Raw genomic sequence first — 27,739 nt, forward strand, 5'->3', positions numbered from 1 at the left:
GTCCATTTTTTGCTAAAAAAAATCATTTTGTCAGTCAAAAGTGCCAAAAGTGTCAAAAAAGCGTTTTTGGTTCTGAGTATTACTGGTTTGAATTTTCAACTGACAACGTGACAAAAAATAACACTTTCTTGAGCTGCGAATTAGAACTTTGACTTTTGGGTCCAGTTTTTGCTAAAAAATCATTTTATCACTCAAAAGTGCCAAAAGTGTCAAAAAAGCATTTTCTGCTCAAAATATGACTGTTTTGAAAATTCAACTTACAACTTCAGAAAAAATAACACTTTCTTGAACATCAAATAAGAACTTCAACTTTTGGGTTCATTTGTTGCTAAAAAATAATAATTTTGTCAGTCAAAAGTGCCAAAAGTTTAAAAAAAGCGTTTTTGGCTCTGAGTATTACTGTTTTGAATTTTCAACTGACAACGTGACAAAAAAATAACACTTTCTTGAGCTGCAAATTAGAACTTCAACTTTTGGGTTCATTTGATGCTAAAAAAAAAACATTTTGTCAGTCAAAAGTGCCAAAAGAGTCAAAAAAGCGTTTTTGGCTCAATGACTGTTGAATTTTCAACTTACAACTTGACAAAAAATAACACTTTCTTGAACATCAAATAAGAACCCGCAACTTTTAAGTTCATTTGTTGCTGGAAAAAAAATCATTTTCTCACTCAAAAGTGTCAAAAAAGCATTTTCTGCTCAGAGTATGACTGTTTTGAAAATTCAACTTACAACTTCAGAAAAAATAACACTTTCTTGAACATCAAATGAGAACTTCAACTTTTGGGTTCATTTGTTGCTGAAAAATAATAATTTTGTCAGTCAAAAGTGCCAAAAGTTTAAAAAAAAGCGTTTTTGGCTCTGAGTATTACTGGTTTGAATTTTCAACTGACAACGTGACAAAAAATAACACTTTCTTGAGCTGCAAATTAGAACTTCAACTTTTGGGTGAATTTGTTGCTAAAAAATAATTTTGTGCCAAAAGTGTCAAAAAAGCATTTTTGCTCAATGACTGTTTTGAATTTTCAACTTAAAATGTGACAAAAACTAACACTTTCTCAAACTGCAAATGAGAACTTTGACTTTTGGGTGCGTTTTTTTGCTAAAAAAAAATCATTTTTTCAGTCAAAATTGCCAAAAGTGTCAAAAAAAAACGTTTTCTGCTCAGAGTATGACTGTTTTGAATATTCAACTTACAAATTGAGAAAAACTAACTCTTTTTCGAACTGCAAATGAGTACTTTGACTTTTGAGTCCATTTTTTGCTAAAAAAAATCATTTTGTCAGTCAAAATTGCCAAAAGTGTCAAAAAAAACCGTTTTCTGCTAATAGTATGACTGGTTTGAATATTCAACTTACAACTTGAGAAAAACTAAAACTTTCTTGAACATCAAATTAGAACTTCAATGTTTGGGTGCATTTGTTGCTAAAAAAAAATCATTTTGTTAGTCAAAAGTGCCAAAAGTGTCAAAAAAGCATTTTTGGCTCAATGACTGTTTTGAATTTTCAACTTACAACGTGACAAAAAATGACACATTCTTGAACTGCAAATGAGAACTTTGACTTTTGAGTCTATTTTTTGCTGAGAAATCATTTTGTCAGTCAAAAGTGCCAAAAGTGTCAAAAAAGCGTTTTCGGCTCTATGACCGTTTTGAATTTTAAACTTACAACGTGCCATAAAATAACACTTTCTTGAACTGCAAATGAGAACTTTAAACTTTAAGTTGTTTTGTGCTTAAAATTCATTTTGTCAGTCAAAAGTGTCAAAAGTGTCAAAAAAGCATTTTCTGCTCAGAGTATGACTGGTTTGAGTATTCAACTTACAACGTGACAAAAAATAAAACTTTCTTGAACATCAAATGAGAACTTCAACTTTTGGGTGCATTTGTTGCTAAAAAAAAATCATTTTGTCAGTCAAAAGTGCCAAAAGTGTCAAAAAAGCGTTTTTGGCACAATGACTATTTTGAATTTTCAACTTACAACGTGACAAAAAATAACCTTTGGGTCCATTTTTTGCTAAAAAATGATTATGTCAGTCAAAATTGCTAAAAAATGATTATGTCAGTCAAAATTGCCAAAAGTGTCAAAAAAAGCGTTTTTGGCTCTGAGTATTGCTGGTTTGAATTTTCAACTGACAACGTGACAAAAACTAACACTTTCTTCAACTGCAAATGAGAACTTTGAATTTTGTGTCTATTTTTTGCTAAGAAATCATTTTTTCAGTTAAAAGTGCCAAAATTGTAAAAAAAGTCTTTTATGCTCAGAGTAAGACTGTTTTGAATATTCAACTTATAACATGACAAAAAATAACACTTTCCTGAACTGCAAATGAGAACTTTGGCTTTTGGGTGAGTTTTTTGCTAAAAAAAACAACATTTTTTTCAGTCAAAAGTGCCAAAAGTGTCAAAAAAGCGTTTTCTGCTAATAGTATGACTGGTTTGAATATTCAACTTACAACTTGAGAAAAACTAAAACTTTCTTGAACATCAAATGAGAACTTCAACTTTTGGGTTCATTTGTTGCTAAAAAATAATTTTGTGCCAAAAGTGTCAAAAAAGCATTTTTGCTCAATGACTGTTTTGAATTTTCAACTTAAAATGTGACAAAAACTAACACTTTCTCAAACTGCAAATGAGAACTTTGACTTTTGGGTGGGTTTTTTTGCTAAAAAAAAAATCATTTTTTCAGTCAAAAGTGCCAAAAGTTTCAAAAAAAAGCGTTTTTGGCTCTGAGTATTACTGGTTTGAATTTTCAACTGACAACGTGAAAAAAAATAACACTTTCTTGAGCTGCGAATTAGAACTTTGACTGGGTGCAGTTTTTGCTAAAAAATCATTTTATCACTTAAAAGTGCCAAAAGTGTCAAAAAAGTCTTTTATGCTCAAAGTATGACTGTTTTGAATATTCAACTTACAACTTGACAAAAAAATAATACTTTCTTGAACATCAAATGAGAACTTCAATTTTTGGGTTCATTTGTTGCTAAAAAAAATCATTTTGTCTGTCAAAGGTTCCAAAAGTGTCAAAAAAGCATTTTCTGCTCAGAGTATGACTGTTTTGAAAATTCAACTTACAACTTCAGAAAAAATAACACTTTCTTGAACATCAAATGAGAACTTGAACTTTTGGGTTCATTTGTTACTAAAAAAAAAATCATTTTGTCAGTCAAAAGTGCCGAAAGTGTCAAAAAAGCGTTTTCGGCTCTAAGTATTACTGGTTTGAAGATTGAACTGACAACATGAGAAAAACTAACACTTTTTGAACTGCAAATGAGAACTTTGAATTTTGTGTCTATTTTTTGCTAAGAAATAATTTTTTTCAGTTAGAAGTGCCAAAAGTGTCATAAAAGTCTTTTATGCTCAAAGTATGACTGTTTTGAATATTCGACTTACAACTTCAGAAAAAATAACACTTTCTTGAACATAAAATGAGAACTTCAACTTTTGGGTGCATTTGTTGCTAAAAAAATTAATTTTGTCAGTCAAAACTGCCAAAAGTTTAAAAACAGCGTTTTTGGCTCTGAGTATTACTGGTTTGAATTTTCAACTGACAACGTGACAAAAAATAACACTTTCTTGAGCTGCGAATTAGAACTTTGACTTTTGGGTCCAGTTTTTGCTAAAAAATCATTTTATTACTCAAAAGTGTCAAAAAAGCATTTTCTGCTCAGAATATGACTGTTTTGAAAATTAAACTTACAACTTCAGAAAAAATAACACTTTCTTGAACATTGTGAAGAATATTTAGAAACTGCCTTTAACTTTTATTACACTAATGGTTTAAACTTAATTCACTGAGCATGTATTGTCATCTCAAAATGATATTACATTTGAAGAAAGCACAGCCAAGCTATTGTTCTAACAGTTTATTCTCATCCTCCCTTTTTCTGTGCATGTGTTTTCTGCTGAGCAGGCCTCAGACTCATCTTCACTTTAGCCTTGGAGCTCCTCTCCAGCAGTAACCTGTGGGCGTGTTTTTCACACGAGGCCCATCGGACGATCTTCTGAATATGCAAATGCAGGGTTTTTATACCAAAGCCCATCCCTGAGCTCGTTGGTTCGGACTTTGAATGTACCATGTTCATGTCTGTCCCCTTCGTGTTTGTGCGAAGTAAAACCTCCACAAAAGATAAGTAACTGTCTCTGAGTCGTTATTCATTTATTTCTGTGTGCAAGAAACTGACGGGTACGAACCTAAAATTTAATACAGTCCTTTCTAGAAAATCCAGTTTCTTCACATTTGGTCCTTCTGAGCCGGCCGACTGACGCCCTGGACATCGCTGGTGCCCCTGGGGGGGTGGGGGTTGCCCGAAAACCACGCGTGGTCTGAGACCACAGTCTCAGCATTGAAACATCCGCTTTCAGGATCGGCGGCCCTCGCCCTTGGATCCAGTCGTGCCCTCGGCGTCGTCAGGTCCCTCATCAAATAACGAGGTTATTGATCGAAGTGAGTATGCAACACAGAAAGTCTGTCCTCTCTTTACTTGCTAGGGTTTTATGTTGACTGTGTCTGTGTCTTGTGTGTGGGTGCATCATCTCTTGGGGAAGAACAGAGAGAGCCGCGTGCAGTCACAGTGCTGCGCATGCACCCTGACCACAGGAGCGCCTGCAGTCAGCCTGCTGCGGGTGCATGTGTCCTCCTTCACGGGAGATGACAGGGAGAAGTGTGTAGCTTAAGAGAAAAACCCGTCGGAAGCTGTGTGACCCGACGTAGGGACAGATTCGGTTGAAACCCGTCGGAAGCTGTGTGTCCCGACGTAGGGACAGATTCGGTTGAAACCCGTCGGAAGCTGTGTGACCCGACGTAGGGACAGATTCGGTTGAAACCCGTCGGAAGCTGTGTGACCCGACGTAGGGACAGATTCGGTTGAAACCTGTCGGAAGCTGTGTGACCCGACGTAGGGACAGATTCGGTTGAAACCCGCCGCTAGCTGTGTGCGCGGCGTAGGGACAGATTCGGTTGAAACCCGTCGGAAGCTGTGTGACCCGACGTAGGGACAGATTCGGTTGAAACCCGTCGGAAGCTGTGTGACCCGACGTAGGGACAGATTCGGTTGAAACCTGTCGGAAGCTGTGTGACCCGACGTAGGGACAGATTCGGTTGAAACCCGCCGCTAGCTGTGTGCGCGGCGTAGGGACAGATTCGGTTGAAGTGCGTCGCTGGCTGTGTGCCCGACATTTGGGAATAAACGGAGCTCCAGGGAATTCATGTGTGTGTAACGTTTTTTATGTCTCTGTCTATGTCTGACTGTGCTTTCTGCGACGGCTTCTGTGGTGTATGCTCGCTTTGATTAATGCCTCACGATGGCTTTGATTAATGTCTTATTCTAAATAAATGAATAATGAATATGGTGACTCAGTTGACGGATAATTAGGCTTCTTTTCTGATTCTCCAAGCTTTTTCTGCTGATTAGATTCAGCGCTGGAGAATCCATAAAAAGGGTTACTTGGGTGGGAACTCTGGTTTGTGATTGAAATTGAGAAGCTGGTTCTCAGGACAGCCACATCCACAAAGGGGCCTAGCCTTTTGTAGAAGCATGGTGTGGTCTATGAATTCCTGAGAACGTTGTGGCTGATCGTCATTCATAAACCTAGAAAACATGGGTGGGACTCATTCACAAAATCTCACTAAAAAACAAAAACGGCACATTGCTCAGGTCCAGAAAACTTTTCATAAAGTTTGGGAGTATGTGGAAAGTCAGGATCAGACATTAATCAAGTATTTGGATAAATGGGTTAAAGATTATGGATTTCATGGACAGTTAAGCAGCCCCAGAGTGCAGGACAGAGTAGAAGAAGGGGGAGCACCTTCACAGATCAGAGTGCGCGTGCCCGAGCCTGCAGACAGGCGGATGAAAACTCGCAGAAAGGAGGGGTGATTTCTCCAATGTAAGCAGATGTAACGGCTTTCTGTGCTCTCAAAATAAAAATAGGTCGTGTTTTAGTGTGTATTTTTTGGGGGTCTTTTGGTATTTAGGACATGGACAAGGGTAGATGTTCAGAAAAAGCTATATAAAGCATCATTTCTTACAAAGCAGACATGGATCAGTTTGTGCAGGACACACCTCCCTCTTGAATAAACATGATCAGACTCAGATAGCGAATGTCGCCTTCCCTTTTTTTTTAGTTCACTTTCCCCTGCTCATAAAAAGTTTGATTGCAGCCTTCTGACCCCACTGATCAGGTCCCTGCATTTTTGCTTGTAAATCAGGATTGACCCCTTAAAAGCATTCCTGAGGATCTCTGGTTCACTAACTCGTCCTTACATTTTTTTTAATGGACATGTCTGCTAATCTTTCTAAGTTTCAACTCTCAGGGCAATAAGTGCAGTAAAACTAAACTCCAGCTGGCCCAAGCACAAGTTAAAATTTTCGGGACATTTAGTTTCTGTTTCTAGCAAAATTATTTCTCTCCCTGGACCTCACCACCTTATCTGATCAGCCCCCCCACCTTTACTCACTCGCTGTAAGCTGCAGCTGCTTGCGCGGCTGATAGTTGAAACAACGTGACCTGTGATTCTCTTGTGCGAATTCTCCAGAAGATGCTGCACTCCCTTCCGTCCAAGCTTTCCCATTAGTCAAACTGTTATCAGCCTGCTCATGGTGCTGTTAAAATGAGACGCAGTTCTTGTCTGTTTCACTTTCAATGTGTTTTTTCACAATTTTTTTTTTTTTTTTTTTTTTTTATTTACAGTATTTTATTTTTTTTCCTGATTTTTTTTCTACTCTCATGCCTGGCTCTACTGACACCATTGATGATTTACATGATTGTTTGAAGAAAGCTGTGAGTACAAAGAAAACATTGAGTCTGCCTCCAGCTCTCTCCTCCCCACAGACTCTGAATCCCGACCAGAAGGCCCCTGTCGGTGACCTGCTTTACTCGAAGGCCATTTAACGGACTGATTGGTCACACCCGAGGTGGACAGGACCCTTCAAGGTTCTCCTCACCATGCCAACTGCAGTACACATTGCTGACTGACCCTCCTGGATTTACGTAAGCCACTGTAAATTGCTGAGAGCCTATGAGACTGACACTTTGAGACACATCCCTGGTTGAAGTCCAACTACGGAGCCGCCGCAGTGTGACACTACTCCTGGTGAAGGGGGCTCCCTGGAGTGTTTCCTCTAGCATTCCTCTCTTCCAGCTACAGTGAGCTTCGAACCAGCTAACATGGGTCCAGCTGTTCCTCGTGGTTTCATCTTGTACTTTTATTCCCTCTTCCTCTGGAGATCTCACTCACATCATCAGTGAGGTCAAGGTCACAAATTTCTTCTCAGATGACTGACGTCTACTGGTCTGGGTCCCGACTTTATTGGTTTACTTCTGGTGGAGTGTACTGATAAAACTAGTCACTCCGGTCCTCTGTGTGTTGTTTTTCTTTTTTCTATTCGTCACCTGTTTGATTCCATGTGTCAAATGAATGATCGCCAAGATGCTGTCAGGCCAACTCTATCAGCACTATGCCAACAATTAACCTAATTCGCATCCGCTCGTGGTTGAACCTGGTCTTTACAGATTTATTTTATCGTTTTTCTTTTGTTTGATTTGATTTTTTTTTATTTTCTTCATTTTTTTATTTGTTTCTTGTTCTATGTAAATTTAATTAATGATTGTGTGCCGAGGTTTGGACTGGTGATGCATGCGTATCCTTACGGATGACTGCTGAGGGGCACAGAGTCGTTGATGAGTTTTGCCCTCCCTGATTGCTCAATGAAGGTTTCCTACAGATGGTATAAGTTTAGCCCTGGAGGTTTTCGCATCAACACTCATGTATCACCTACCACCTCTGATATGCTCATTTCTTCACGTTGATTTTATGTTTTCTTTTGAATTTACATGTACCTCTACACTTGTTTTCGATGCAGAGCCAATATGCTGCCTATACTGAAAGTCTTTGTGAAATGGTATTTGGTTGATGATGACAGGAGTTCTGCTGACTTTCCATATATAATTTTGATATGACAAACAGGGGGGTATGTGAAGAATATTTAGAAACTGCCTTTAACTTTTATTACACTAATGGTTTAAACTTAATTCACTGAGCATGTATTGTCATCTCAAAATTATATTACATTTGAAGAAAGCACAGCCAAGCTATTGTTCTAACAGTTTATTCTCATCCTCCCTTTTTCTGTGCATGTGTTTTCTGCTGAGCAGGCCTCAGACTCATCTTCACTTTAGCCTTGGAGCTCCTCTCCAGCAGTAGCCTGTGGGCGTGTTTTTCACACGAGGCCCATCGGACGATCTTCTGAATATGCAAATGCAGGGTTTTTATACCAAAGCCCATCCCTGAGCTCGTTGGTTCGGACTTTGAATGTACCATGTTCATGTCTGTCCCCTTCGTGTTTGTGCGAAGTAAAACCTCCACAAAAGATAAGTAACTGTCTCTGAGTCGTTATTCATTTATTTCTGTGTGCAAGAAACTGACGGGTACGAACCTAAAATTTAATACAGTCCTTTCTAGAAAATCCAGTTTCTTCACATTTGGTCCTTCTGAGCCGGCCGACTGACGCCCTGGACATCGCTGGTGCCCCTGGGGGGGTGGGGGTTGCCCGAAAACCACGCGTGGTCTGAGACCACAGTCTCAGCATTGAAACATCCGCTTTCAGGATCGGCGGCCCTCGCCCTTGGATCCAGTCGTGCCCTCGGCGTCGTCAGGTCCCTCATCAAATAACGAGGTTATTTGATCGAAGTGAGTATGCAACACAGAAAGTCTGTCCTCTCTTTACTTGCTAGGGTTTTATGTTGACTGTGTCTGTGTCTTGTGTGTGGGTGCATCATCTCTTGGGGAAGAACAGAGAGAGCCGCGTGCAGTCACAGTGCTGCGCATGCACCCTGACCACAGGAGCGCCTGCAGTCAGCCTGCTGCGGGTGCATGTGTCCTCCTTCACGGGAGATGACAGGGAGAAGTGTGTAGCTTAAGAGAAAAACCCGTCGGAAGCTGTGTGACCCGACGTAGGGACAGATTCGGTTGAAACCCGTCGGAAGCTGTGTGTCCCGACGTAGGGACAGATTCGGTTGAAACCCGTCGGAAGCTGTGTGACCCGACGTAGGGACAGATTCGGTTGAAACCCGTCGGAAGCTGTGTGACCCGACGTAGGGACAGATTCGGTTGAAACCTGTCGGAAGCTGTGTGACCCGACGTAGGGACAGATTCGGTTGAAACCCGCCGCTAGCTGTGTGCGCGGCGTAGGGACAGATTCGGTTGAAGTGCGTCGCTGGCTGTGTGCCCGACATTTGGGAATAAACGGAGCTCCAGGGAATTCATGTGTGTGTAACGTTTTTTATGTCTCTGTCTATGTCTGACTGTGCTTTCTGCGACGGCTTCTGTGGTGTATGCTCGCTTTGATTAATGCCTCACGATGGCTTTGATTAATGTCTTATTCTAAATAAATGAATAATGAATATGGTGACTCAGTTGACGGATAATTAGGCTTCTTTTCTGATTCTCCAAGCTTTTTCTGCTGATTAGATTCAGCGCTGGAGAATCCATAAAAAGGGTTACTTGGGTGGGAACTCTGGTTTGTGATTGAAATTGAGAAGCTGGTTCTCAGGACAGCCACATCCACAAAGGGGCCTAGCCTTTTGTAGAAGCATGGTGTGGTCTATGAATTCCTGAGAACGTTGTGGCTGATCGTCATTCATAAACCTAGAAAACATGGGTGGGACTCATTCACAAAATCTCACTAAAAAACAAAAACGGCACATTGCTCAGGTCCAGAAAACTTTTCATAAAGTTTGGGAGTATGTGGAAAGTCAGGATCAGACATTAATCAAGTATTTGGATAAATGGGTTAAAGATTATGGATTTCATGGACAGTTAAGCAGCCCCAGAGTGCAGGACAGAGTAGAAGAAGGGGGAGCACCTTCACAGATCAGAGTGCGCGTGCCCGAGCCTGCAGACAGGCGGATGAAAACTCGCAGAAAGGAGGGGTGATTTCTCCAATGTAAGCAGATGTAACGGCTTTCTGTGCTCTCAAAATAAAAATAGGTCGTGTTTTAGTGTGTATTTTTTGGGGGTCTTTTGGTATTTAGGACATGGACAAGGGTAGATGTTCAGAAAAAGCTATATAAAGCATCATTTCTTACAAAGCAGACATGGATCAGTTTGTGCAGGACACACCTCCCTCTTGAATAAACATGATCAGACTCAGATAGCGAATGTCGCCTTCCCTTTTTTTTTAGTTCACTTTCCCCTGCTCATAAAAAGTTTGATTGCAGCCTTCTGACCCCACTGATCAGGTCCCTGCATTTTTGCTTGTAAATCAGGATTGACCCCTTAAAAGCATTCCTGAGGATCTCTGGTTCACTAACTCGTCCTTACATTTTTTTTAATGGACATGTCTGCTAATCTTTCTAAGTTTCAACTCTCAGGGCAATAAGTGCAGTAAAACTAAACTCCAGCTGGCCCAAGCACAAGTTAAAATTTTCGGGACATTTAGTTTCTGTTTCTAGCAAAATTATTTCTCTCCCTGGACCTCACCACCTTATCTGATCAGCCCCCCCACCTTTACTCACTCGCTGTAAGCTGCAGCTGCTTGCGCGGCTGATAGTTGAAACAACGTGACCTGTGATTCTCTTGTGCGAATTCTCCAGAAGATGCTGCACTCCCTTCCGTCCAAGCTTTCCCATTAGTCAAACTGTTATCAGCCTGCTCATGGTGCTGTTAAAATGAGACGCAGTTCTTGTCTGTTTCACTTTCAATGTGTTTTTTCACAATTTTTTTTTTTTTTTTTTTATTTACAGTATTTTATTTTTTTTCCTGATTTTTTTTCTACTCTCATGCCTGGCTCTACTGACACCATTGATGATTTACATGATTGTTTGAAGAAAGCTGTGAGTACAAAGAAAACATTGAGTCTGCCTCCAGCTCTCTCCTCCCCACAGACTCTGAATCCCGACCAGAAGGCCCCTGTCGGTGACCTGCTTTACTCGAAGGCCATTTAACGGACTGATTGGTCACACCCGAGGTGGACAGGACCCTTCAAGGTTCTCCTCACCATGCCAACTGCAGTACACATTGCTGACTGACCCTCCTGGATTTACGTAAGCCACTGTAAATTGCTGAGAGCCTATGAGACTGACACTTTGAGACACATCCCTGGTTGAAGTCCAACTACGGAGCCGCCGCAGTGTGACACTACTCCTGGTGAAGGGGGCTCCCTGGAGTGTTTCCTCTAGCATTCCTCTCTTCCAGCTACAGTGAGCTTCGAACCAGCTAACATGGGTCCAGCTGTTCCTCGTGGTTTCATCTTGTACTTTTATTCCCTCTTCCTCTGGAGATCTCACTCACATCATCAGTGAGGTCAAGGTCACAAATTTCTTCTCAGATGACTGACGTCTACTGGTCTGGGTCCCGACTTTATTGGTTTACTTCTGGTGGAGTGTACTGATAAAACTAGTCACTCCGGTCCTCTGTGTGTTGTTTTTCTTTTTTCTATTCGTCACCTGTTTGATTCCATGTGTCAAATGAATGATCGCCAAGATGCTGTCAGGCCAACTCTATCAGCACTATGCCAACAATTAACCTAATTCGCATCCGCTCGTGGTTGAACCTGGTCTTTACAGATTTATTTTATCGTTTTTCTTTTGTTTGATTTGATTTTTTTTTATTTTCTTCATTTTTTTATTTGTTTCTTGTTCTATGTAAATTTAATTAATGATTGTGTGCCGAGGTTTGGACTGGTGATGCATGCGTATCCTTACGGATGACTGCTGAGGGGCACAGAGTCGTTGATGAGTTTTGCCCTCCCTGATTGCTCAATGAAGGTTTCCTACAGATGGTATAAGTTTAGCCCTGGAGGTTTTCGCATCAACACTCATGTATCACCTACCACCTCTGATATGCTCATTTCTTCACGTTGATTTTATGTTTTCTTTTGAATTTACATGTACCTCTACACTTGTTTTCGATGCAGAGCCAATATGCTGCCTATACTGAAAGTCTTTGTGAAATGGTATTTGGTTGATGATGACAGGAGTTCTGCTGACTTTCCATATATAATTTTGATATGACAAACAGGGGGGTATGTGAAGAATATTTAGAAACTGCCTTTAACTTTTATTACACTAATGGTTTAAACTTAATTCACTGAGCATGTATTGTCATCTCAAAATTATATTACATTTGAAGAAAGCACAGCCAAGCTATTGTTCTAACAGTTTATTCTCATCCTCCCTTTTTCTGTGCATGTGTTTTCTGCTGAGCAGGCCTCAGACTCATCTTCACTTTAGCCTTGGAGCTCCTCTCCAGCAGTAGCCTGTGGGCGTGTTTTTCACACGAGGCCCATCGGACGATCTTCTGAATATGCAAATGCAGGGTTTTTATACCAAAGCCCATCCCTGAGCTCGTTGGTTCGGACTTTGAATGTACCATGTTCATGTCTGTCCCCTTCGTGTTTGTGCGAAGTAAAACCTCCACAAAAGATAAGTAACTGTCTCTGAGTCGTTATTCATTTATTTCTGTGTGCAAGAAACTGACGGGTACGAACCTAAAATTTAATACAGTCCTTTCTAGAAAATCCAGTTTCTTCACAAACATCAAATGAGAACTTTGACTTTTGTGTCCATTTTTTGCTAAAAAATCATTAAGTCAGTCAAAATTGCCAAAAGTGTCAAAAAAAAGCGTTTTTGGCTCTGAGTATTGCTGGTTTGAATTTTCAACTGACAACGTGAGAAAAACTAACACTTTCTCGAACTGCAAATGAGTACTTTGACTTTTGAGTCTATTTTTTGCTAAAAAATTATTTAGTCAGTCAAAAATGCCAAAAGTGTCAAAAAAGCGTTTTTGGCTCTGAGTATTACTGGTTTGAATTTTCAACTGACAACGTGACAAAAAATAACACTTTCTTGAGCTGCGAATTAGAACTTTGACTGGGTGCAGTTTTTGCTAAAAAATCATTTTGTCAGTCAAAAGTGCAAAAAGTGTCAATAAAGCGTTTTTGACTCAATGACTGTTTTGAATTTTCAACTTACAAAGTGACAGAAAATTACACATTCTTGAACTGCAAATGAGAACTTTGACTTTTGAGTCTATTTTTTGCTGAGAAATCATTTTGTCAGTCAAAAGTGCCAAAAGTGTCAAAAAAGCGTTTTCGGCTCTATGACTGTTTTGAATTTTAAACTTACAACGTGGCATAAAATAACACTTTCTTGAACTGCAAATGAGAACTTTAAACTTTAAGTGGTTTTGTGCTTAAAATTCATTTTGTCAGTCAAAAGTGTCAAAAAAGCATTTTCTGCTCAGAGTATGACTGGTTTGAATATTCAACTCACAACATGACAAAAAATAAAACTTTCTTGAACATCAAATGAGAACTTCAACTTTTGGGTGAATTTGTTGCTAAAAAAATCATTTTGTCAGTCAAAAGTGTCAAAAAAGCGTTTTTGGCACAATGACTGTTTTGAATTTTCAACTTACAACGTGACAAAAAATAACACTTTCTTGAACTGCAAATGAGAACTTTGAATTTTGTGTCTATTTTTGGCTAAGAAATCATTTTTTCAGTTAAAAGTGCCAAAAGTGTCAAAAAAGTCTTTTATGATCAGAGTATGACTGTTTTGAATATTCAACTTACAACTTGAGAAAAAATAACACTTTCTTGAACTGCAAATGAGAACTTTGACCTTTGGGTCCATTTTTTGCTAAAAAATAATAATTTTGTCAGTCAAAATTGCCAAAAGTGTCAAAAAAAGCGTTTTTGGCTCTGAGTATTGCTGGTTTGAATTTTCAACTGACAACGTGACAAAAACTAACACTTTCTTCAACTGCAAATGAGAACTTTGAATTTTGTGTCTATTTTTTGCTAAGAAATCATTTTTTCAGTTAAAAGTGCCAAAAGTGTAAAAAAAAGTCTTTTATGCTCAGAGTATGACTGTTTTGAATATTCAACTTATAACATGACAAAAAATAACACTTTCCTGAACTGCAAATGAGAACTTTGGCTTTTGGGTGAGTTTTTTGCTAAAAAAAACAACATTTTTTTCAGTCAAAAGTGCCAAAAGTGTCAAAAAAGCTTTTTCTGCTAATAGTATGACTAATTTGAATATTCAACTTACAACTTGAGAAAAACTAAAACTTTCTTGAACATCAAATGAGAACTTCAATTTTTGGGTGCATTTGTTGCTAAAAAAAAATCATTTTGTTAGTCAAAAGTGCCAAAAGTGTCAAAAAAGCGTTTTTGGCTCAATGAATGTTTTGAATTTTCAACTTACAACGTGACAAAAAATGACACATTCTTGAACTGCAAATGAGAACTTTGACTTTTGAGTCTATTTTTTGCTGAGAAATCATTTTGTCAGTCAAAAGTGCCAAAAGTGTCAAAAAAGCGTTTTCGGCTCTATGACTGTTTTGAATTTTAAACTTACAACGTGCCATAAAATAACACTTTCTTGAACTGCAAATGAGAACTTCAACTTTTGGGTGCATTTGTTGCTAAAAAAAAATCATTTTGTGCCAAAAGTGTCAAAAAAGCATTTTTGACTCAATGACTGTTTTGAATTTTCAACTTACAACGTGACAAAAAATAACACTTTCTTGAACTGCAAATGAGAACTTTGACTTTTGGGTGCGTTTTTTGCTAAAAAAAAATCATTTTGTCAGTCAAAAGTATCAAAAAAAGGTTTTCGGCTCTAAGTATTACTGGTTTGAAGTTTCAACTGACAACATGACAAAAACTAACACTTTGTTGAACTGCAAATGAGAACTTTGAATTTTGTGTCTATTTTTTGCTAAGAAATCATTTTTTCAGTTAAAGGTGCCAAAAGTGTCAAAAAAGTCTTTTCTGCTCAAAATATGACTGTTTTGAAAATTCAACTTACAACTTCAGAAAAAATAACACTTTCTTGAACATCAAATAAGAACTTCAACTTTTGGGTTCATTTGTTGCTAAAAAATAATAATTTTGTCAGTCAAAAGTGCCAAAAGTTTAAAAAAAGCGTTTTTGGCTCTGAGTATTACTGTTTTGAATTTTCAACTGACAACGTGACAAAAAAATAACACTTTCTTGAGCTGCAAATTAGAACTTCAACTTTTGGGTTCATTTGATGCTAAAAAAAAAACATTTTGTCAGTCAAAAGTGCCAAAAGAGTCAAAAAAGCGTTTTTGGCTCAATGTTGAATTTTCAACTTACAACTTGACAAAAAATAACACTTTCTTGAACATCAAATAAGAACCTGCAACTTTTAAGTTCATTTGTTGCTGGAAAAAAAATCATTTTCTCACTCAAAAGTGTCAAAAAAGCATTTTCTGCTCAGAGTATGACTGTTTTGAAAATTCAACTTACAACTTCAGAAAAAATAACACTTTCTTGAACATCAAATGAGAACTTCAACTTTTGGGTTCATTTGTTGCTGAAAAATAATAATTTTGTCAGTCAAAAGTGCCAAAAGTTTAAAAAAAAGCGTTTTGGGCTCTGAGTATTACTGGTTTGAATTTTCAACTTAAAATGTGACAAAAACTAACACTTTCTCAAACTGCAAATGAGAACTTTGACTTTTGGGTGCGTTTTTTTGCTAAAAAAAATCATTTTTTCAGTCAAAATTGCCAAAAGTGTCAAAAAAAGCGTTTTCTGCTCAGAGTATGACTGTTTTGAATATTCAACTTACAACTTGAGAAAAAATAACACTTTCTTGAACATCAAATGAGAACTTAAACTTTTGGGTGAATTTGTTGCTAAAAAAAATCATTTTGTCAGTCAAAAGTGCCAAAAGTGTCAAAAAAGCGTTTTTGGCACAATGACTATTTTGAATTTTCAACTTACAACGTGACAAAAAATAACACTTTCTTGAACTGCAAATGAGAACTTTGAATTTTGTGTCTATTTTTTGCTAAGAAATCATTTTTTCAGTTAAAAGTGCCAAAAGTGTCAAAAAAGTCTTTTATGCTCAGAGTATGACTGTTTTGAATGTTCAACTTACAACTTGAGAAAAAATAACACTTTCTTGAACTGCAAATGAGAACTTTGACCTTTGGGTCCATTTTTTGCTAAAAAATGATTATGTCAGTCAAAATTGCCAAAAGTGTCAAAAAAAGCGTTTTTGGCTCTGAGTATTGCTGGTTTGAATTTTCAACTGACAACGTGACAAAAACTAACACTTTCTTCAACTGCAAATGAGAACTTTGAATTTTGTGTCTATTTTTTGCTAAGAAATCATTTTTTCAGTTAAAAGTGCCAAAAGTGTAAAAAAAGTCTTTTATGCTCAGAGTATGACTGTTTTGAATATTCAACTTATAACATGACAAAAAATAACACTTTCCTGAACTGCAAATGAGAACTTTGGCTTTTGGGTGAGTTTTTTGCTAAAAAAAACAACATTCTTTTCAGTCAAAAGTGCCAAAAGTGTCAAAAAAGCGTTTTCTGCTAATAGTATGACTGGTTTGAATATTCAACTTACAACTTGAGAAAAACTAAAACTTTCTTGAACATCAAATTAGAACTTCAATGTTTGGGTGCATTTGTTGCTAAAAAAAAATCATTTTGTTAGTCAAAAGTGCCAAAAGTGTCAAAAAAGCATTTTTGGCTCAATGACTGTTTTGAATTTTCAACTTACAACGTGACAAAAAATGACACATTCTTGAACTGCAAATGAGAACTTTGACTTTTGAGTCTATTTTTTGCTGAGAAATCATTTTGTCAGTCAAAAGTGCCAAAAGTGTCAAAAAAGCGTTTTCGGCTCTATGACCGTTTTGAATTTTAAACTTACAACGTGCCATAAAATAACACTTTCTTGAACTGCAAATGAGAACTTTAAACTTTAAGTTGTTTTGTGCTTAAAATTCATTTTGTCAGTCAAAAGTGTCAAAAGTGTCAAAAAAGCATTTTCTGCTCAGAGTATGACTGGTTTGAGTATTCAACTTACAACGTGACAAAAAATAAAACTTTCTTGAACATCAAATGAGAACTTCAACTTTTGGGTGCATTTGTTGCTAAAAAAAATCATTTTGTGCCAAAAGTGTCAAAAAAGCATTTTTGCTCAATGACTGTTTTCAAATTTCAACTTAAAACGTGACAAAAACTAACACTTTCTTGAACTGCAAATGAGAACTTTGACTTTTGGGTGCGTTTTTTTGCTAAAAAAAATCATTTTTTCAGTCAAAAGTGCCAAAAGTGTCAAAAAAGCGTTTTGCTCAGAATATGACTGGTTTGAATATTCAACTTACAACTTGAGAAAAAATAACACTTTCTTGAACATCAAATGAGAACTTTGACTTTTGTGTCCATTTTTTGCTATAAAATCATTTTGTCAGTCAAAATTGCCAAAAGTGTCAAAAAAAGCGTTGTCTGCTCAGAGTATGACTGTTTTGAATATTGCACTTACAACTTGAGAAAAAATAACACTTTCTTGAACATCAAATGAGAACTTAAACTTTTGGGTGAATTTGTTGCTAAAAAAAATCATTTTGTCAGTCAAAAGTGTCAAAAAAGCGTTTTTGGCACAATGACTGTTTTGAATTTTCAACTTACAACGTGACAAAAAATTACACATTCTTGAACTGCAAATGAGAACTTTGACTTTTGAGTCTATTTTTTGCTGAGAAATCATTTTGTCAGTCAAAAGTGCCAAAAGTGTCAAAAAAGCGTTTTCGGCTCTATGACTGTTTTGAATTTTAAACTTACAACGTGGCATAAAATAACACTTTCTTGAACTGCAAATGAGAACTTTAAACTTTAAGTGGTTTTGTGCTTAAAATTCATTTTGTCAGTCAAAAGTGTCAAAAAAGCATTTTCTGCTCAGAGTATGACTGGTTTGAATATTCAACTCACAACATGACAAAAAATAAAACTTTCTTGAACATCAAATGAGAACTTCAACTTTTGGGTGAATTTGTTGCTAAAAAAAATCATTTTGTCAGTCAAAAGTGTCAAAAAAGCGTTTTTGGCACAATGACTGTTTTGAATTTTCAATTTACAACGTGACAAAAAATAACACTTTCTTGAACTGCAAATGAGAACTTTGAATTTTGTGTCTATTTTTGGCTAAGAAATCATTTTTTCAGTTAAAAGTGCCAAAAGTGTCAAAAAAGTCTTTTATGATCAGAGTATGACTGTTTTGAATATTCAACTTACAACTTGAGAAAAAATAACACTTTCTTGAACTGCAAATGAGAACTTTGACCTTTGGGTCCATTTTTTGCTAAAAAATGATTATGTCAGTCAAAATTGCCAAAAGTGTCAAAAAAAGCGTTTCTGGCTCTGAGTATTGCTGGTTTGAATTTTCAACTGACAACGTGACAAAAACTAACACTTTCTTCAACTGCAAATGAGAACTTTGAATTTTGTGTTTATTTTTTGCTAAGAAATAATTTTTTCAGTTAAAAGTGCCAAAAGTGTAAAAAAAGTCTTTTATGCTCAGAGTATGACTGTTTTGAATTTTCAACTTACAACGTGACAAAAAATAACACTTTCTTGAACTGCAAATGAGAACTTTGACTTTTGGGTGAGTTTTTTGCTAAAAAAAAAACATTTTTTCGGTCAAAAGTGCCAAAATTGTCAAAAAAGCGTTTTCTGCTCAGAGTATGACTGGTTTGAATATTCAACTTACAACTTGAGAAAAAATAACACTTTCTTGAACATCAAATGAGAACTTTGACTTTTGTGTCCATTTTTTGCTAAAAAATCATTATGTCAGTCAAAATTGCCAAAAGTGTCAAAAAAAAGCGTTTTTGGCTCTGAGTATTGCTGGTTTGAATTTTCAACTGACAACGTGAGAAAAACGAACACTTTCTCGAACTGCAAATGAGTACTTTGACTTTTGAGTCTATTTTTTGCTAAAAAATTATTTAGTCAGTCAAAAATGCCAAAAGTGTCAAAAAAGCGTTTTTGGCTCTGAGTATTACTGGTTTGAATTTTCGACTGACAACGTGACAAAAAATAACACTTTCTTGAGCTGCGAATTAATACTTTGACTGGGTGCAGTTTTTGCTAAAAAATCATTTTATCACTTAAAAGTGCCAAAAGTGTCAAAAAAGCGTTTTCTGCTCAGAGTATGACTGGTTTGAATATTCAACTTACAACTTGAAAAAAAAAATAATACTTTTTTGAACATCAAATGAGAACTTCAACTTTTGGGTTCATTTGTTGCTAAAAAAAATCATTGTGTCTGTCAAAAGTTCCAAAAGTGTCAAAAAAGCATTTTCTGCTCAGAGTATGACTGTTTTGAAAATTCAACTTACAACTTCAGAAAAAATAACACTTTCTTGAACATCAAATGAGAACTTCAACTTTTGGGTTCATTTGTTGCTAAAAAAAAAATCATTTTGTCAGTCAAAAGTGCCGAAAGTGTCAAAAAAGCGTTTTCGGCTCTAAGTATTACTGGTTTGAAGATTGAACTGACAACATGAGAAAAACTAACACTTTTTGAACTGCAAATGAGAACTTTGAATTTTGTGTCTATTTTTTTCTAAGAAATAATTTTTTCAGTTAGAAGTGCCAAAAGTGTCATAAAAGTCTTTTATGCTCAAAGTATGACTGGTTTGAATATTCAACTTACAACTTGAGAAAAACTAACACTTTCTTGAACATCAAATGAGAACTTCAACTTTTGGGTGCATTTGTTGCTAAAAAAATTAATTTTGTCAGTCAAAACTGCCAAAAGTTTAAAAACAGCGTTTTTGGCTCTGAGTATTACTGGTATGAATTTTCAACTGACAACGTGACAAAAAATAACACTTTCTTGAGCTGCGAATTAGAACTTTGACTTTTGGGTCCAGTTTTTGCTAAAAAATCATTTTATCACTCAAAAGTGTCAAAAAAGCATTTTCTGCTCAGAATATGACTGTTTTGAAAATTAAACTTACAACTTCAGAAAAAATAACACTTTCTTGAACATCAAATGAGAACTTCAACTTTTGGGTTCATTTGTTGCTAAAAAATAATAATTTTGTCAGTAAAAGTGCCAAAAGTGTCAAAAAAGCGTTTTCGGCTCTAAGTATTACTGGTTTGAAGTTTCAACTGACAACATGAGAAAAACTAACACTTTTTGAACTGCAAATGAGAACTTTGAATTTTGTGTCTATCTTTTGCTAAGAAATAATTTTTTCAGTTAGAAGTGCCAAAAGTGTCATAAAAGTCTTTTATGCTCAAAGTATGACTGTTTTGAATATTCAACTTACAACTTCAGAAAAAATAACACTTTCTTGAACATCAAATGAGAACTTCAACTTTCGGGTGCATTTGTTGCTAAAAAAATTAATTTTTTCAGTCAAAAGTGCCAAAAGTATCAAAACAGCGTTTTTGGCTCTGAGTATTACTGGTTTGAATTTTCAACTGACAACGTGACAAAAAATAACACTTTCTTAAGCTGCGAATTAGAACTTTGACTTTTGGGTCCAGTTTTCGCTAAAAAATCATTTTATCACTCAAAAGTGTCAAAAAAGCATTTTCTGCTCAGAATATGACTGTTTTGAAAATTAAACTTACAACTTCAGAAAAAATAACACTTTCTTGAACATCAAATGAGAACTTTGACTTTTGTGTCCATTTTTTGCTAAAAAATCATTATGTCAGTCAAAATTGCCAAAAGTGTCAAAAAAAAAGCGTTTTTGGCTCTGAGTATTGCTGGTTTGAATTTTCAACTGACAACGTGAGAAAAACTAACACTTTCTCGAACTGCAAATGAGTACTTTGACTTTTGAGTCTATTTTTTGCTAAAAAATTATTTAGTCAGTCAAAAATGCCAAAAGTGTCAAAAAAGCGTTTTTGGCTCTGAGTATTACTGGTTTGTATTTTCAACTGACAACGTGACAAAAAATAACACTTTCTTGAGCTGCGAATTAGAACTTTAACTGGGTGCAGTTTTTGCTAAAAAATCATTTTGTCAGTCAAAATTGCCAAAAGTGTCAAAAAAAGCGTTTTCTGCTCAGAGTATGACTGTTTTGAATATTCAACTTACAACTTGAGAAAAAATAACACTTTCTTGAACATCAAATGAGAACTTAAACTTTTGGGTGAATTTGTTGCTAAAAAAAATCATTTTGTCAGTCAAAAGTGTCAAAAAAGCGTTTTTGGCACAATGACTGTTTTGAATTTTCAACTTACATCGTGACAAAAAATAACACTTTCTTGAACTGCAAATGAGAACTTTGACTTTTGGGTGAGTTTTTTGCTAAAAAAAAACATTTTTTTCAGTCAAAAGTGCCAAAATTGTCAAAAAAGCGTTTTCTGCTCAGAGTATGACTGGTTTGAATATTCAACTTACAACTTGAGAAAAACTAACACTTTCTTGAACATCAAATGAGAACTTCAATTTTTGGGTGCATTTGTTGCTAAAAAAATCATTTTGTCAGTCAAAAGTGCCAAAAGTGTCAAAAAAGCGTTTTTGGCTCAATGACTGTTTTGAATTTTCAACTTACAACGTGACAAAAAATTACACATTCTTGAACTGCAAATGAGAACTTTGACTTTTGAGTCTATTTTTTGCTGAGAAATCATTTTGTCTGTCAAAAGTTCCAAAAGTGTCAAAAAAGCATTTTCTGCTCAGAGTATGACTGTTTTGAAAATTCAACTTACAACTTCAGAAAAAATAACACTTTCTTGAACATCAAATGAGAACTTCAACTTTTGGGTTCATTTGTTGCTAAAAAAAAAATCATTTTGTCAGTCAAAAGTGCCGAAAGTGTCAAAAAAGCGTTTTCGGCTCTAAGTATTACTGGTTTGAAGATTGAACTGACAACATGAGAAAAACTAACACTTTTTGAACTGCAAATGAGAACTTTGAATTTTGTGTCTATTTTTTTCTAAGAAATAATTTTTTCAGTTAGAAGTGCCAAAAGTGTCATAAAAGTCTTTTATGCTCAAAGTATGACTGGTTTGAAAATTCAACTTACAACTTCAGAAAAAATAACACTTTCTTGAACATCAAATGAGAACTTCAACTTTTGGGTGCATTTGTTGCTAAAAAAATTAATTTTGTCTGTCAAAACTGCCAAAAGTTTAAAAACAGCGTTTTTGGCTCTGAGTATTACTGGTTTGAATTTTCAACTGACAACGTGACAAAAAATAACACTTTCTTGAGCAGCGAATTAGAACTTTGACTTTTGGGTCCAGTTTTTGCTAAAAAATCATTTTATCACTCAAAAGTGTCAAAAAAGCATTTTCTGCTCAGAATATGACTGTTTTGAAAATTAAACTTACAACTTCAGAAAAAATAACACTTTCTTGAACATCAAATGAGAACTTTGACTTTTGTGTCCATTTTTTGCTAAAAAATCATTATGTCAGTCAAAATTGCCAAAAGTGTCAAAAAAAAGCGTTTTTGGCTCTGAGTATTGCTGGTTTGAATTTTCAACTGACAACGTGAGAAAAACGAACACTTTCTCGAACTGCAAATGAGTACTTTGACTTTTGAGTCTATTTTTTGCTAAAAAATTATTTAGTCAGTCAAAAATGCCAAAAGTGTCAAAAAAGCGTTTTTGGCTCTGAGTATTACTGGTTTGAATTTTCAACTGACAACGTGACAAAAAATAACACTTTCTTGAGCTGCGAATTAGAACTTTGACTGGGTGCAGTTTTTGCTAAAAAATCATTTTATCACTTAAAAGTGCCAAAAGTGTCAAAAAAGTCTTTTATGCTCAGAGTATGACTGGTTTGAATATTCAACTTACAACTTGACAAAAAAATAATACTTTCTTGAACATCAAATGAGAACTTCAACTTTTGGGTTCATTTGTTGCTAAAAAAAATCATTTTGTCTGTCAAAAGTTCCAAAAGTGTCAAAAAAGCATTTTCTGCTCAGAGTATGACTGTTTTGAAAATTCAACTTACAACTTCAGAAAAAATAACACTTTCTTGAACATCAAATGAGAACTTCAACTTTTGGGTTCATTTGTTGCTAAAAAAAAAATCATTTTGTCAGTCAAAAGTGCCGAAAGTGTCAAAAAAGCGTTTTCGGCTCTAAGTATTACTGGTTTGAAGATTGAACTGACAACATGAGAAAAACTAACACTTTTTGAACTGCAAATGAGAACTTTGAAATTTGTGTCTATTTTTTTCTAAGAAATAATTTTTTCAGTTAGAAGTGCCAAAAGTGTCATAAAAGTCTTTTATGCTCAAAGTATGACTGGTTTGAATATTCAACTTACAACTTGAGAAAAACTAACACTTGCTTGAACATCAAATGAGAACTTCAACTTTTGGGTGCATTTGTTGCTAAAAAAAATCATTTTGTCAGTCAAAAGTGTCAAAAAAGCGTTTTTGGCACAATGACTGTTTTGAATTTTCAACTTACAACGTGACAAAAAATAACACTTTCTTGAGCTGCGAATTAGAACTTTGACTTTTGGGTCCAGTTTTTGCTAAAAAATCATTTTATCACTCAAAAGTGTCAAAAAAGCATTTTCTGCTCAGAATATGACTGTTTTGAAAATTAAGCTTACAACTTCAGAAAAAATAACACTTTCTTGAACATCAAATGAGAACTTCAACTTTTGGGTTCATTTTTTGCTAAAAAATCATTATGTCAGTCAAAATTGCCAAAAGTGTCAAAAAAAAGCGTTTTTGGCTATGAGTATTGCTGGTTTGAATTTTCAACTGACAACGTGAGAAAAACTAACACTTTCTCGAACTGCAAATGAGTACTTTGACTTTTGAGTCTATTTTTTGCTAAAAAATTATTTAGTCAGTCAAAAATGCCAAAAGTGTCAAAAAAGCGTTTTGGGCTCTGAGTATTACTGGTTTGAATTTTCAACTGACAACGTGACAAAAAATAACACTTTCTTGAGCTGCGAATTAGAACTTTGACTGGGTGCAGTTTTTGCTAAAAAATCATTTTGTCAGTCAAAATTGCCAAAAGTGTCAAAAAAAGCGTTTTCTGCTCAGAGTATGACTGTTTTGAATATTCAACTTATAACTTGAGAAAAAATAACACTTTCTTGAACATCAAATGAGAACTTAAACTTTTGGGTGAATTTGTTGCTAAAAAAAATCATTTTGTCAGTCAAAAGTGTCAAAAAAGCGTTTTTGGCACAATGACTGTTTTGAATTTTCAACTTACAACGTGACAAAAAATAACACTTTCTTGAACTGCAAATGAGAACTTTGACTTTTGGGTGAGTTTTTTGCTAAAAAAAAACATTTTTTTCAGTCAAAAGTGCCAAAATTGTCAAAAAAGCGTTTTCTGCTCAGAGTATGACTGGTTTGAATATTCAACTTACAACTTGAGAAAAACTAACACTTTCTTGAACATCAAATGAGAACTTCAATTTTTGGGTGCATTTGTTGCTAAAAAAATCATTTTGTCAGTCAAAAGTGCCAAAAGTGTCAAAAAAGCGTTTTTGGCTCAATGACTGTTTTGAATTTTCAACTTACAACGTGACAAAAAATTACACATTATTGAACTGCAAATGAGAACTTTGACTTTTGAGTCTATTTTTTGCTGAGAAATCATTTTGTCAGTCAAAAGTGCCAAAAGTGTCAAAAAAGCGTTTTCGGCTCTATGACTGTTTTGAATTTTAAACTTACAACGTGGCATAAAATAACACTTTCTTGAACTGCAAATGAGAACTTTAAACTTTAAGTGGTTTTGTCCTTAAAATTCATTTTGTCAGTCAAACGTGTCAAAAGTTTAAAAACAGCGTTTTTGGCTCTAAGTATTACTGGTTTGAATTTTCAACTGACAACGTGACAAAAAATAACACTTTCTTGAGCTGCGAATTAGAACTTTGACTTTTGGGTCCAGTTTTTGCTAAAAAATCATTTTATCACTCAAAAGTGTCAAAAAAGCATTTTCTGCTCAGAATATGACTGTTTTGAAAATTAAACTTACAACTTCAGAAAAAATAACACTTTCTTGAACATCAAATGAGAACTTCAACTTTTGGGTTCATTTGTTGCTAAAAAATAATAATTTTGTCAGTCAAAAGTGTCAAAAAAGCGTTTTCGGCTCTAAGTATTACTGGTTTGAAGTTTCAACTGACAACATGAGAAAAACTAACACTTTTTGAACTGCAAATGAGAACTTTGAATTTTGTGTCCATTTTTTGCTAAGAAATCATTTTTTCAGTTAAAAGTGCCAAAAGTGTCAAAAAAGCAGAGTATGACTGATTTGAATATTCAACTCACAACATGACAAAAAATAAAACTTTCTTGAACTGCAAATGAGAACTTTAAACTTTAAGTGGTTTTGTGCTTAAAATTCATTTTGTCAGTCAAAAGTGTCAAAAAAGCATTTTCTGCTCAGAGTATGACTGGTTTGAATATTCAACTCACAACATGACAAAAAATAAAACTTTCTTGAACATCAAATGAGAACTTCAACTTTTGGGTGCATTTGTTGCTAAAAAATAATTTTGTGCCAAAAGTGTCAAAAAGCATTTTTGCTCAATGACCGTTTTGAAATTTCAACTTAGAAAGTGACAGAAAATTACACTTTCTCAAACTGCAAATGAGAACTTTGACTTTTGGGTGAGTTTTTTGCTAAAAAAAACATTTTTTTCAGTCAAAAGTGCCATAATTGTCAAAAAAGCGTTTTCTGCTCAGAGTATGACTGGTTTGAATATTCAACTTACAACTTGAGAAAAACTAACACTTTCTTGAACATCAAATGAGAACTTCAATTTTTGGGTGCATTTGTTGCTAAAAAAATCATTTTGTTAGTCAAAAGTGCCAAAAGTGTCAAAAAAGCGTTTTTGGCTCAATGACTGTTTTGAATTTTCAACTTACAACGTGACAAAAAATTACACATTCTTGAACTGCAAATGAGAACTTTGACTTTTGAGTCTATTTTTTGCTGAGAAATCATTTTGTCAGTCAAAAGTGCCAAAAGTGTAAAAAAAGTCTTTTATGCTCAGAGTATGACTGTTTTGAATTTTCAACTTACAACGTGACAAAAAATAACACTTTCTTGAACTGCAAATGAGAACTTTGACTTTTGGGTGAGTTTTTTACTAAAAAAAACATTTTTTTCAGTCAAAAGTGCCAAAATTGTCAAAAAAGCGTTTTCTGCTCAGAGTATGACTGGTTTGAATATTCAACTTACAACTTGAGAAAAACTAACACTTTCTTGAACATCAAATGAGAACTTCAATTTTTGGGTGCATTTGTTGCTAAAAAAATCATTTTGTCAGTCAAAAGTGCCAAAAGTGTCAAAAAAGCGTTTTTGGCTCAATGACTGTTTTGAATTTTCAACTTACAACGTGACAAAAAATTACACATTCTTGAACTGCAAATGAGAACTTTGACTTTTGAGTCTATTTTTTGCTGAGAAATCATTTTGTCAGTCAAAAGTGCCAAAAGTGTCAAAAAAGCGTTTTCGGCTCTATGACTGTTTTGAATTTTAAACTTACAACGTGGCATAAAATAACACTTTCTTGAACTGCAAATGAGAACTTTAAACTTTAAGTGGTTTTGTCCTTAAAATTCATTTTGTCAGTCAAACGTGTCAAAAGTTTAAAAACAGCGTTTTTGGCTCTAAGTATTACTGGTTTGAATTTTCAACTGACAACGTGACAAAAAATAACACTTTCTTGAGCTGCGAATTAGAACTTTGACTTTTGGGTCCAGTTTTTGCTAAAAAATCATTTTATCACTCAAAAGTGTCAAAAAAGCATTTTCTGCTCAGAATATGACTGTTTTGAAAATTAAACTTACAACTTCAGAAAAAATAACACTTTCTTGAACATCAAATGAGAACTTCAACTTTTGGGTTCATTTGTTGCTAAAAAATAATAATTTTGTCAGTCAAAAGTGTCAAAAAAGCGTTTTCGGCTCTAAGTATTACTGGTTTGAAGTTTCAACTGACAACATGAGAAAAACTAACACTTTTTGAACTGCAAATGAGAACTTTGAATTTTGTGTCCATTTTTTGCTAAGAAATCATTTTTTCAGTTAAAAGTGCCAAAAGTGTCAAAAAAGCAGAGTATGACTGATTTGAATATTCAACTCACAACATGACAAAAAATAAAACTTTCTTGAACTGCAAATGAGAACTTTAAACTTTAAGTGGTTTTGTGCTTAAAATTCATTTTGTCAGTCAAAAGTGTCAAAAAAGCATTTTCTGCTCAGAGTATGACTGGTTTGAATATTCAACTCACAACATGACAAAAAATAAAACTTTCTTGAACATCAAATGAGAACTTCAACTTTTGGGTGCATTTGTTGCTAAAAAATAATTTTGTGCCAAAAGTGTCAAAAAGCATTTTTGCTCAATGACCGTTTTGAAATTTCAACTTAGAAAGTGACAGAAAATTACACTTTCTCAAACTGCAAATGAGAACTTTGACTTTTGGGTGAGTTTTTTGCTAAAAAAAACATTTTTTTCAGTCAAAAGTGCCATAATTGTCAAAAAAGCGTTTTCTGCTCAGAGTATGACTGGTTTGAATATTCAACTTACAACTTGAGAAAAACTAACACTTTCTTGAACATCAAATGAGAACTTCAATTTTTGGGTGCATTTGTTGCTAAAAAAATCATTTTGTTAGTCAAAAGTGCCAAAAGTGTCAAAAAAGCGTTTTTGGCTCAATGACTGTTTTGAATTTTCAACTTACAACGTGACAAAAAATTACACATTCTTGAACTGCAAATGAGAACTTTGACTTTTGAGTCTATTTTTTGCTGAGAAATCATTTTGTCAGTCAAAAGTGCCAAAAGTGTAAAAAAAGTCTTTTATGCTCAGAGTATGACTGTTTTGAATTTTCAACTTACAACGTGACAAAAAATAACACTTTCTTGAACTGCAAATGAGAACTTTGACTTTTGGGTGAGTTTTTTACTAAAAAAAACATTTTTTTCAGTCAAAAGTGCCAAAATT

This window comes from Oryzias latipes, chromosome 14, assembly GCF_053564925.1.
Source record: "Oryzias latipes strain Hd-rR chromosome 14, Olatipes_Hd-rR_3.1".
Lineage (NCBI taxonomy): Eukaryota > Metazoa > Chordata > Actinopteri > Beloniformes > Adrianichthyidae > Oryzias > Oryzias latipes.